The sequence below is a fragment of the Schistocerca cancellata genome, chromosome 11, assembly GCF_023864275.1.
Source record: "Schistocerca cancellata isolate TAMUIC-IGC-003103 chromosome 11, iqSchCanc2.1, whole genome shotgun sequence".
Classification (NCBI taxonomy): domain Eukaryota; kingdom Metazoa; phylum Arthropoda; class Insecta; order Orthoptera; family Acrididae; genus Schistocerca; species Schistocerca cancellata.
The window spans coordinates 88763868-88777397 of record NC_064636.1 but is presented as its reverse complement, the minus strand read 5'-3'; the positions used below and the strand labels follow the sequence as shown (position 1 = coordinate 88777397).

The 13530-nt window shown below is 43.7% G+C and overlaps 1 protein-coding gene and 1 non-coding gene across 3 annotated transcripts in view; one reads left to right on the top strand and one right to left on the bottom strand.

Moving 5' to 3' along the window:
• The window catches only part of LOC126108795 (brain acid soluble protein 1-like), a 367990-nt gene that overhangs the window by 29334 nt on the left and 325126 nt on the right, over nt 1-13530 (top strand). The window lies entirely within an intron of this gene.
• Nucleotides 9137-9208, bottom strand: Trnad-guc (transfer RNA aspartic acid (anticodon GUC)). The gene has a single exon. It is a non-coding gene; the product is annotated as a tRNA-Asp (tRNA).

Below are 13530 nucleotides of genomic sequence, written 5' to 3'. Positions count from 1 at the left end.
AGGATTCAGGTCAGGACTCTGTGCAGGACAGTCCCATTACAGCGATGTTACTGTCCGGTAACCACTCCGTTACACGCCGTGCATTATGAACAGCTGCTCGATCGTGTTGAAAAATGCAATCGCCATCCCCAAAGTGGAAAGCAAGAAGGTGTTTAAAACGACAATGTAGGCCTGTGCTGTGATAGTGCCACGCAAAACAAGGGGTGCAAGCCTCCTCCATGAAAAACACGACCACACCGTAACACCACCGGCTCCGAATTTTAGTGTTGGCACTACACACACTGGCAGATGACGTTCACCGGGCATTCGCCATACCACACCTTGCCATCGCATCGCCACATTGTGTATCGCTATTCGTCACTCCATACGATGTTTTTCCACTGTTCAATCGTCCAATGTTTACGCTCCTTACACCAAGCTACGCGTCGTTTGGCATTTACCGGCGTGATGTGCGGCTTATGAGCAGCCGCTCGACCACGAAAGCCAAGTTTTCTCACCTCCCGCCTAACTGTCATAATAGTGGATCCTAATGCAGTTTGTAATTCCTGTGTGATGCTCTGCCTGTTACACATGTCGACCCTCTTCAACTGCCGGCGGTCTCTGTCAGTCAACAGACGAGGTCGGCCTGTACGCTTTTGTGCTGTTGGTGTCCCTTCACTTTTCCACTCCACTATCGCATCGGAAACAGTGGGCCGAGAGATGTTTAGGAGTGTGGAAATCTCGCATACAGACGTATGACACAAGTGATCCCCAATCACCTGACCACGTTCGAAGTCCGTGAGTTCCGCGGACCGCCCCATTCTGCTCTCTCACGATGTCTAATGACTACTGAGGTCGCTGATATGGAGTACCTGGCAGTAGGTGGCAGCACAATGCACCTATTATAAATAACTTATGTTTTTTTGATTACGTTGTGTACCTCCCATAACGACATTTGTTCCCCGTGTTCCGTGCAACTCGTTTTTAAATCAACGAAGTTAAAATCTGTTGGTAAATCACATGGTTGTTGGACCCTCTGCTTCTGAAATGGCTAAAAATAAAAAAAAATCAGGCTGTCAATATTTTGTGTCTGACCACTGCCACCAATAATAACAATAATAATAATTATAACAATAAAAGCACTACTGTGTCGAGCCTTTAGCAGCCCTTACGTAGGTAGTGTTTTGTCGTACTGTCAGTTATCTGTTTCAAAGTGAGTAATGAAGCAATTTATGGTCTATTGCAGGAACTATCTACAGCTTTGGTAGGGATTTTCATGAGATGCTTTTCTTTTGTTACATTTACATCTCAGTTTTAGGATCATCGATGGGTGGTGCAAAGCACAAAATATGTGTGTAGTGTGTGGACAGTGTGAGGAAGATGTTCATATATTCGTTTCACAAGCTCTAACCTCCACTGCACAGTGTTACACGTTGAGTAAATGAGGAAAAAGTAATGTAATGATGTAATGATAACATGTTGTTGTTCTGGTCTTCAGTCCTGAGGCTGGTTTGATGCAGCTCTCCATGCTACTCTATCCTGTGGAAGCGTCTTCATCTCCCAGTACCTACTGCAACCTACATCCTTCTGTATCTGTTTAGTGTATTCATCTCTTGGTCTACCTCTACGATTTTTACCCTCCACGCTGCCCTCCAATACTAAATTGGTGATCCCTTGATGCCTCTGAATACGTCCTACCAACCGATCCCTTCTTCTAGTCACGTTGTGCGACAAACTTCTCTTCTCCCCAATCCTATTCAACACCTCCTCATTAGTTATGTGATCTACCCATCTAATCTTCAGCATTCTTCTGTAGCACCACATTTCGAAAGCTTCTATTCTCTTCTTGTCCAAACTAGTTATCGTCCATGTTTCACTTCCATACATGGCTACACCCCACACAAATACTTTCAGAAACGACTTCCTGACACTTAAATCTATACTCGATGTTAACAAATGTCTCTTCTTCAGAAACGCTTTCCTTGCCATTGCCAGTCTACATTGTACATCCTCTCTACTTCGACAATCATCAGTTATTTTGCTCCCCAAATAGCAAAACTCCTTTACTACTTTAAGTGTCTCATTTCATAATCTAATTCCCTCAGCGTTACCCGAATTAACTTGACTACATTCCATTATCCTCGTTTTACTTTTGTTGATGTTCATCTTATACCCTCCTTTCAAGACACAGTCCATTCCGTTCAACTGCTCTTCCAAGTCCTTTGCTGTCTCTGACAGAATTACAATGTCATCGGCGAACCTCAAAGTTTTTATTTCTTCTCCATGGATTTTAATACCTACTCCGAATTTTTCTTTTGTTTCGTTCACTGCTTGCTCAATATACAGTTTGAATAACATATATAGTTAATATTGGGCTCTTAGAAAATTATTTAGTAGTAGGCCTAATAATACAAATATAATCAGTTTCATCATTGAAATACAATCAAACACTTTCGGTTTTTACCGATCAGTTGCATTTTACTCCTCCGCGGGTAACTGCCCCCACATTGGGAACCACTGGTCTATGTGATACACGACGCGTCGATTTGCGCGGACTGCATTGAAAAGCCCTACGCACGGTATGGACACTGCTGTCACACACTGCAAGCCTACCGCTTTTTGCTTCGTCACCAGCACCACCAATCTTTTTACTCATTTCGTACCATCGTCGTATGCTCTTCACATCAGGATTTTCTCGACCAAAGGCATTTCGGAACTGTCGCCGAACTGTCCGTAATAGACGACCATGTTCCATAAAAACACAAAACACTTTCACCTTTCTCCTGCACAGACGCCGTAGCGACAACATCATATGAGGTGAGATGAGGGTATCGTCTGGAGTGCCCCAGGGAAGTGTGGTAGGTCCGCTGTTGTTTTCTATCTACATAAATGATCTTTTGGATAGGGTGGATAGCAATGTGTGGCTGTTTGCTGACGATGCTGTCGTGTATGGGAAGGTGTCGTCGTTGAGCGACTGTAGGAGGATACAAGATGACTTGGACAGGATTTGTAATTGGTGTAAAGAATGGCAGCTAACTCTAAATATAGATAAATGTAAATTAATGCAGATGAACAGGAAAAAGAATCCCGTAATGTTTGAATTCTCCATTAGTAGTGTAGCGCTTGACACAGTCACGTCGATTAAATATTTGGGCGTAACACTGCAGAGCGATATGAAGTGGGACAAGCATGTAATGGCAGTTGTGGGGAAGGCGGATAGTCGTCTTCGGTTCATTGGTAGAATTTTGGGAAGATGTGGTTCATCTGTAAAGGAGTCCGTTTACTAAACACTAATACGACCTATTCTTGAGTACTGCTCGAGCGTTTGGGCTCCCTATCAGGTCGGGTTGAGGGAGGACACAGAAGCAATTCAGAGGCGAGCTGCTAGATTTGTTACTGGTAGGTTTGATCATCACGCGAGTGTTACGGAAATGCTTCAGGAACTCGGGTGGGAGTCTCTAGAGGAAAAGAGGCGTTCTTTACGTGAGTCGCTACTGAGGAAATTTAGAGAAACAGCATTTGAGGCTGACTGCAGTACAATTTTACTGCCGCCAACTCACATTTCGCGGAAAGACCACAAAGATAAGATAAGAGAAATTAGGGCTCGTACAGAGGCATATAGGCAGTCATTTTTTCCTCGTTCTGTTTGGGAGTGGAACAGGGAGAGAAGATGCTAGTTGTGGTACGAGGTACCCTCCGCCACGCACCGTATGGTCGATTGCGGAGTATGTATGTAGATGTAGATACCTAAATTACGCTCATGTAACAAAGAGAGACAGAGAGAGAGGAATCAGATATTTCTAGAAAACGTGCAGTCACAAAAATTGAAAGAGCGAAGCTACCAGTAACAAAAAACCTGCATTGACTTGTGGTAGCAATAATAAACCCTTTGAGCTAACCTACCATTTACAACGAACTGGAAAGGTATACAGCAAACTTCATAGCAAATTTTTGAAATCAGGGAAAAACTTCATTCTCACTCTGTATGTTTTGATATTTATTATTATTGCACATTTTTGCCCTTAAGACAATATTTAACTTGATTATTACATAATTAATCAATTTTTTTGTTTACTTCTTCTTTCTCTTTCCGCAATATCTGTTCATTCTTTGATTGCGTTCTTGTTCCCTTCGCCCTGTCCGTATTTTCTTTTTCCTTTTTTTTATTTGAAATTTCCTGTTCATAATTTTGTCTCTGAATTTGTCTCTTTCATCTATCATTTCCCTACTGATTCCAGCTTCCTTTAAACCTTTTCCTTTTTCTTGAAACCAAGGGTGTTTTAGATTGAACTATATACTATAGGGTGTCCGAAAAGTCTTTCCCTGATTACATAAATTGATAACTCAGGCTAGAAGTAAGATACAAATATGAAACTGGTGTCTAATTGTTTACAAACTATCAAAGTTTATTTCACACATCAGTAAACTTCCACATGACACCCTTGGTAGTACTTAGCACATCTAGGCGATATCAATTTCCGTCCGCATATCAGCTAACATCACTGGAGGTATCGATTCAACGACTGTGGTTATCCGTTGCGGCAGGGATTCAAGATCTGGTACACGTGTTCGGTAGACCTCGTCCTTGACATAACCCCATAAAAAGAAGTCTAAGGGAGAGCGTGGATGCCAAACCGTTGGCCCATCACGACCAATCCACCGCCCAGGAAAGGTCATATGGAGACAGGCGCGGACGTCCAAACCCCAATGAGGCGGTGCACCGTCTTGCTGAAACAAGACATCGGGGTGATACTGAAGCAGCTGAGGAACAGCATACAGTTGCAACATGTCCAGATACACTGCAGATGTGATAGTAGCCTCAGCGAAGAAAAATGGCCCGGTAATTCGATCGTGCAATAGCGCGCACCAAACATTCACCTTTGGCCTGCCTCTGGTGCACTCCGTGACCTCGCCAGGGGGCTGTGAACCCCAAATGCGCACATTATGACGATTCACTACTCCACTGACAAAAAAAGGTCGCTTCGTCGGAAAAAGCAGTTCGTCTGAGATATCTATCATCGTCCTCAATACGTGATAGCATTTCGACCGCAAAGTCGTATCGACGTGTACTGTCATTGGGCAACATCCCCTGAAAGATTTGCACTTTGTATGCACGAAACAATAAACGTTTGTGTAAAATGTCACGGAGAGAGCTTTTTGGCATCTGTAATTCACGTGAGGCCCTGCGCACCGATTTCTTCGGACTTCGCGGAAAAGACTGCCTTACAGCTTCCACCCTGTCTGCTGAGGCTCTTGGTCGACCAGACCTCGGAAGGTCAGCAACCGGTCCTGTGTTCTTGAACCTCTCATACCAGGCTTTAATGCTCTTGACATCAGGCGGATTCCTTCCAAATGTTGTCTGGAAGTGTCTCTGCACTGTGGCTGGTGATCGTGTCTCATGGTACCACAGGACACACTGTGCCTTCTCCTGATTGGTTAACATGGCTTCTTGGGCACTGCACCTCATCCACTGCTTACGTACTGCGAACCTAAAACAGAAGAAAAACTTTGATAGTTGTAAACAATTCGACACAAGTTTCATATTTGTATCTTACTTCTAGCCTGAGTTATCAATTTATGTAATCAGGGAAAGTCTTTTCGGACACCCTGTACATCAAAAAATCCTCTTTGTGAATCTGATGTCGTTTATTCAGTTTGGTATTTGTAGAATATAAACAATTTGCCGGCCGAAGTGGCCGTGCGGTTAAAGGCGCTGCAGTCTGGAACCGCAAGACCGCTACGGTCGCAGGTTCGAATCCTGCCTCGGGCATGGATGTTTGTGATGTCCTTAGGTTAGTTAGGTTTAACTAGTTCTAAGTTCTAGGGGACTAATGACCTCAGCAGTTGAGTCCCATAGTGCTCAGAGCCATTTGAACCATAAACAATTTAATTTATAAAACTGGCGCAAGTTTTCCTTACAGTGATTTGGCCTTTTGTTACGTGTTCCGAAATCTCACACGTTTTCCCCTTCGTAGTTAAGGAAGGTTAAAACTGAAAAAAAAACAACAACGTGGTGGCACATTCACTTTTCGCAATTTTTTGCATTTTCATGAATCCAGTTTTTCTTACGCTGCATTTGCCCATTTCCCACTTCATACACACACACACACACACACACACACACACACACACACACAGACCTAAAAACTAGTTGCGTTCACAAAGTCGGTAATATAACCTACATGGATAACGAACGAATAAAGATAAACGCTGTAGTGAGAGCAAAACACGTGAAAACTACAGTGCTGTCTCGCTTGTGAAGTACACAAAAGTGAACACAGGCAAAGAGATTTATGACCAACAGAAGTTTACTGGTATCAGACATTGTCGTTAACTTGAGGGAGAAGTTTCAGAGAATGTACTTTGGCGCACAGCAGTGTATGGTAGCGAAAGACGGGTTGTGTGGAAAACCGGAACAGAAGAGAATCGAAGCATTTGATATGTGGTGCCATAAAATGATGTCGAAAATGACATGAGCTGATAAGATAATGAATGAGAAGATTCTCCACAGAATCGGCGAAGAAAGGAAGGTAGGAAAACATTGACAAGAATGAGGGACAGAATGATCGGATATATATTAAGACATCAGGAAATACTTCCATGGTACTACTGCGATCTGTAGAAGGTAAAAAGTGAAGGTGAAGAGACAGACAATAAATAACTGGTGACGTTTGGTACAGACGCTAAACCGAGACGAAGAGGTTGGCAAAGGAGAGGAATTCGTGGCAGACCTCGTATAGTCTTCTTTGCTAGGATCATTAACAGTTCACGTGCTTTAACTTACAACTACAAACAGTATTAATTCTTGTCGTTATTCACCTTGTTTACTGCCTCGTGATGACTGGGTGTTGTGTGCTGTCATTACGTTAGTTAGGTTTAATTAGTTCTAAGTTCTAGGCGACTGATTCCATAGATGTTAAGTCCCATAATGCTCAGAGCAATTTTTTTCACCTTTTTTACGTCATTCTTCCTGTTCTTCTACATACATGTGTTAGATTATAACGCACATCACCTTCACTAACACTAAGTGTATTCACGTTTTTGTGTTGTAGAGATCCATAGTCATCTAGCTATTCCGTGTGTTTTGTTTTGTTGTTGCGGGATAGCTTCGTCTTTTGTTTGTTTCTCTATTCTTACTTTTTGAATTCGGAAGTTCTCTTGTAGGTTTAGCCGCAGTGCTGTTTTTCTGGGGGAACGGTGGGGGATGCGTATCCCTAAACTTTTTCGACGACAAAGTAATTTTTTACGATGTTAAGAACTTGGAAGAGTGCCAAAGATTTATTTCGTGGACGTAAATTTTTTATTTCATTTTTTCGTGTTGGTAATTGCAATATGAACGATACCAGTGCAGTTTTTGGTGGGAAAAGCAATGTCATCGACATGCTATTAATGTAAGTTACACTGTAGTTTTATAGTTAAATAAATTTTCAGCTGTATTAAAACTTGGTCAGTTGAAGCATCACCTCTGCCATTTCGGGAGCCAAACAAGGTTACAAACGATTTTTGTAGTGTAGTTTCTATTGTTGTTGATGATAGGTGTGAATGGTTTTTGTTGTTTTGTGTCTTTTAATAGTGTTTTATAGGTTAAAGTATGTGTTCGGTAATATTTCCTTGTATTGTTTTGTATGTCGGAGGGTTGATTGGACTCGCCTGTTTCACTTGAGGTGTATTATAGGTCAACTGAAGTGTACGATACCATTTTCTTTTATTGTTCAGGGGTTGATGGGAATCGCATGCTTCATTTGTGGTGATGTAAACTAAAGTATTCGATACCACATTCTCTTGTATGTTTGGGTGTTTCTCGGTATCGCCTGCTTCATTTGAGCTGAAAGTCAACTGAAGAGTCCGGTACCACTTTTTTGTAGTTCGACATGTTGATTATGTGATGGCTAGAAGCAGAAGGGTGGTATCCCATGCTCCAGATATAAGTAATTTTCGCTACATTATATCCAATGTCGGAGTACCCTCAAACTTTTTTTTAGAAAAAAAGCACTGGGTTTGGGAGATGGTTCTTGTTACTGAATCCCACTATTTTCACGTGTGTTTCTATTGCGGTAGGGTGGTGGTCTTCTCGCTGGAGGTGTTCTGCAAATGTTGAATGGTTGGTGCCATATTTCCATCCACTTTTGTGTTTCTTATACCTACCTTACTTCGAAAGTCCTGTCCTGCGAAGTGTGAAGTATCACAGCTGTTGCACTGGAGTTTGTAAATTACATATTTTTGGTACATGTCATTGTGCTCTATCTTTTTTATACATTTTTGGTGTGCTATGACACACAGACTTGGAAGCAGCCTCAAGAAACAACGAATAATAATCATGTGACAAACCTGGCAATTTCCCCACCCTAGATCAGCCACAACTCTATCATAGTACAGCAATAATTTTCACACACAGTACTTAGGACATGTTAGCTCCCTTTACACACACATACATGTACACACACACACACAGAGAGAGAGAGAGAGAGAGAGAGCGAGAGAGAGAGAGAGAGAGCATCGCAGACGTTTCCACCACACACAAAAGACGAACGCATCCCGCAATAGCAAAACAAAACACACGGAATGGCGATATGACAGCGGTTCTTCACAATGCAAAAACATGAATATATTTAGTGAAAGTGCTGTGTGGTAAAACCTAACACACATATGTGGAAGAACAGAAAGAAAGTGGTAAACAAGGAAAAACGGCCAGTAACGATAAGAATTAATACTGTTTATACTGATGAGTTAAAGCATGCGAACTATTCATGATCCGAAGAGAGGAAAAAAAAAAAGCATACTGTCTCAGTGACCACTGAAGATGCTTTGGAATAAAGCGAAACGCATTAGTCCTTAGTAAGACTTTCATTACAGTTCCAAAGGACGGTTTTTAACCTATACAATTTGCAGGTACTTATGTAGTTAAAGGCGTAGTTTTAGAAGGTAAGGTACTCGGCAGTGGCCTTAAAATAACAATTTAGAGAAAGCACAGATAATCTAAATCAGGATGGCCAGATTCAGAAATAACGGCGTCATGGGAAAGGAATTTGATTGCCACTTTGGAAGGTGACGCAATTTTTGAGACTGTGCGGCAACTGCACTCCTTGATGAGAAAGTTTTTGCTTTTTCGGGCCATACCTGCAACATTGGAGCGGGTTTTGCAATATAAAAATCGCATCTCCCCGGCGGGGAATCGAACCCCGGTCTCCCGCGTGACAGGCGGGGATACTGACCACTATACTACCGAGGACGCGGTATAGTTACGTCGCATTCTCTACACTTGACGGCGTTCGGAACTGCTCTGATGGCTTACGTTGTGTCATTTTCTTTTTAGTAGTGGCTGTTTGGTACTGCAGCGCAGAGATTTTATTGTGAATCACGACTGTACACATCTGCCTGCATACAAAGAAATGATTCGTTAATCTACATCCATACTCCACGAGCCTCTCGCTGTGTGTGGCACACAGACAATTGCCAAAACAGCCTGTACCAAATTTCTTGGACTTCATCTGTCCTGGGGAAATTCTGGAGATGCCATCAAAACATTCAAAATAAAAAAAAATTATAAGAATAACGGAAGGGGTAGATAATCGGAAATCATGTAGACCATTGCTTCAAAAAAGGATGATCCTACCACTTCCTTGCATATATATATATATATATATATATATATGTGTGCTTGAAAATATAATGTATTAAATGCAAAACTTACATACAAAAAGACCACTCATCACTCAAAATCACACAATACACAGCTATGATACAAGACAAAAATTGGATCTAAATGTTCAAAGAGCCAACACAAAGTTATTTCAAAACGGCCTTATCCATCCAAGTACCAAACTATACAATACCTTACCAGATATCATTAAACACATACAAAACATTGGTCATTTCAAATCTAAATTGAAGTCATACTTGGTTGATCACTGCTTTTACACAGTAAATGAATACCTACAAAACTAAATTTTTCTATGTTAACCCAATGTAGTCTCATTCAGAAGAACATTTGACTGTGTATATAGCGTAACAACATTTATTTAAGTATTCATCATTAATTGATATATTAATGTGTGTTATTATGTACAAAGGTATATTATATGTAAAACTGTTAATATTAACATAAAAATTCAAATATCTCTTGCACATTGTGTAGCTGTAGATGAAAATGGATCAATAAATCAGAATATTTTCCTGTTCCAGTTGGGGGAACAACGATTGCTGATAAACCTCCGTGTGGGGTCTAATCTCGATTTTTTTTCGCAAGATACGTGTAGGAGGAAGCAATGTATAGGTTGACGTTTCTAGAATGTAGGTTGTCGAAACTTTAACCGTAGACAATAACGTGATGCAGAATGCCACTCTTGTAGTATCTGCCATTGGAGTTGGATGAACATCTCCATGGTGCTTTCGTGTTTACTAAATGAATCTGAAACGAAAAGCGCTATTCTTTGGATCTTCTCCTATTTCCTCTATCAGTCATATCTGGTAGGGATGCTGTAATGATTGAGCAAGATTCAACTATTGGTCGAACGGGTGTTTAATAACCTGCTTGCTTTGTTGACGGACTACATATCGTAAGGATTCTTCTGATGAGTGTCCGTCTGGCATCTGCCTTACTTGCGATTAATTTTATGTGGTCGTTTCACTTCAGATCTCTCTGTATGCATACTCGTAGATATTTTGTGGAAGTAGATGCTTCCCGTGAATGTTCTGCAGTTTTGTAGTCACACTATGAGCTCTTTCTGTCTATGCATTCGCAATAAGTTACACTACTGGCCATTAAAATTGCTACACCATGAAGATGACGTGCTACAGACGCGAAATTTAACCGACAGGAAGAAGATGCTGTGATACGCAAAAGATTGGCTTTTCAGAGCATTCACACAAGCTTGGCGCCAGTGGCGACACCTACAACGTGCTGACATGAGGAAAGTTTCCAACCGATTTCTCATACACAAACAGCAGTTGACCGGCGTTGCCTGGTGAAACGTTGTTGTGATGCCTCGTGTCAGTAGGAGAAATGCGTACCATCCCGTTTCCGACTTTGATAAAGGTCGCATTGTGGCCTATCGCGATATCGGTTTATCGTATCGCGACATTGCTGCTCGCGTTGGTCGATATCCAATGACTGTTAGCAGAATATGGAATCGGTGGATTCAGAAGGCTAATACGGAACGCCGTGCTGGATCATAACGGCCTCGCATCACTAGCAGTCGAGATGACAGGCATCTTATCCGCACGGCTATAACGGAACGTGCAGCCACGTCTCGATCACTGAGTCGACAGATGGAGTCGTTTGCAAGACAACAACCATCTGCACGAACAGTTCGACGACGTTTGCAGCAGCACGGACTATCAGCTCGGAGACCGTGGCTGCGGTTACCCTTGACGCTGCATCACAGACAGGAGCGCCTGCGATGGTGTACTCGACTACGAACCTGGGTGCACGAATGCCAAAAAGTCATGTTTTCGGGTGAACCCAGGTTCCGTTTACAGCATCGTGATGGTCGCTTTCGTCTTTGCCGACTTCGCGCTGAACGCACATTGGAAGCGTGTATTCGTCATCGCCACACTGCCCTATCACCCGGCGTGATGGTATGGGGTGACATCGGTAACACGTCTCGGTCACCTCTTGTTCGCATTGACGGCACTTTGAACAGTGGACGTTACATTCCAGATGTGTTACGACCAGTGGCTCTACCCTTCATTCGGTCACTGCGAAACCCTACATTTCAGCAGGATAATGCACGATCGCCTGTTGCAGGTCCTGTACGGGACTTTCTGGATACAGAAAATGACCGACTGCTGCCCCGGCCAGCACATTCTGCAGATCTCTGATCAATTGAAAACGTCTGGTCAATGGCGGCCGAGCAACTGGCTCGTCACAATACGCCAGTTACTACTCTTGATGAACTGTGGTATTGTGTTGAAGCTGCATGGGCAGCTGTACCTGTACACGCCATCCGAGCTCTGTTTGACTCAATGCCCAGGCGTATCGAGGCCGTTATTACGGCCAGAGGTGGTTGTTCTGGGTACTGATTTCTCAGGATCTATGCACCCTAATTGCGTGAAAATGTAATCACATGTCAGTTCTAGTATAATATATTTGTCCAATGAATACCCGTTTATCATCTGCATTTCTTCTTGGTGTAGCAATTTTAATGGTCAGTAGTGTACATTTGTGTATGAGAGTCAATTGTCACTTACCACACCAAGCGTCGATCCACAGCAGGTCTTCATGCATTTCGATACAGTTTTCTACTGCTGTGACTCCTCTGTTTACACTGATGTGACAAAGTCATGCGATACCTCCTAATACAGAGTGTCGGACGTCGTTTTGCTCGGCGAAGTGCAGCAACTGGACGTGGCATGGACTCAGGTCGTTGGAAGTCCCCTGCGAAAGTGCTGAGATGTGCTGTGTCTATAGCCGTCCGTAACTGCGAAAGTGTTGCTGGTGCAGTGTTTGTGCGCGAACTGACCTCTCGATTATGTCTCACAAATGTTCGATGGCGTTCGTGTCGGGTGATCTGGGTGGCCGTATTATTCGCTCGAACTGGCCAGAATCTTCTTCAAACCGATCACTAACAATTGTGGCCCAGTGAAATGGCGCATTGTCATCCACGAAAATTCCATCGTTGTTTGAGGACATGAAGTCCATGAACGCAAATGGTCCCCAAACAACCGAACATAACCATTTCTAGGTTCAGTTGCACAAGAGGACCCAGTGCATTACATGTAAACACAGACCACACTATTACTGTAACCCCCAAGTAATTACACTCCTGGAAATGGAAAAAAGAACACATTGACACCGGTGTGTCAGACCCACCTTACTTGCTCCGGACACTGCGAGAGGGCTGTACAAGCAATGATCACACGCACGGCACAGCGGACACACCAGGAACCGCGGTGTTGGCCGTCGAATGGCGCTAGCTGCGCAGCATTTGTGCACCGCCGCCGTCAGTGTCAGCCAGTTTGCCGTGGCATACGGAGCTCCATCGCAGTCTTTAACACTGGTAGCATGCCGCGACAGCGTGGACGTGAACCGTATGTGCAGTTGACGGACTTTGAGCGAGGGCGTATAGTGGGCATGCGGGAGGCCGGGTGGACGTACCGCCGAATTGCTCAACACGTGGGGCGTGAGGTCTCCACAGTACATCGATGTTGTCGCCAGTGGTCGGCGGAAGGTGCACGTGCCCGTCGACCTGGGACCGGACCGCAGCGACGCACGGATGCACGCCAAGACCGTAGGATCCTACGCAGTGCCGTAGGGGACCGCACCGTCACTTCCCAGCAAATTAGGGACACTGTTGCTCCTGGGGTATCGGCGAGGACCATTCGCAACCGTCTCCATGAAGCTGGGCTACGGTCCCGCACACCGTTAGGCCGTCTTCCGCTCACGCCCCAACATCGTGCAGCCCGCCTCCAGTGGTGTCGCGACAGGCGTGAATGGAGGGACGAATGGAGACGTGTCGTCTTCAGCGATGAGAGTCGCTTCTGCCTCGGTGCCAATGATGGTCGTATGCGTGTTTGGCGCCGTGCAGGTGAGCGCCACAATCAGGACTGCAT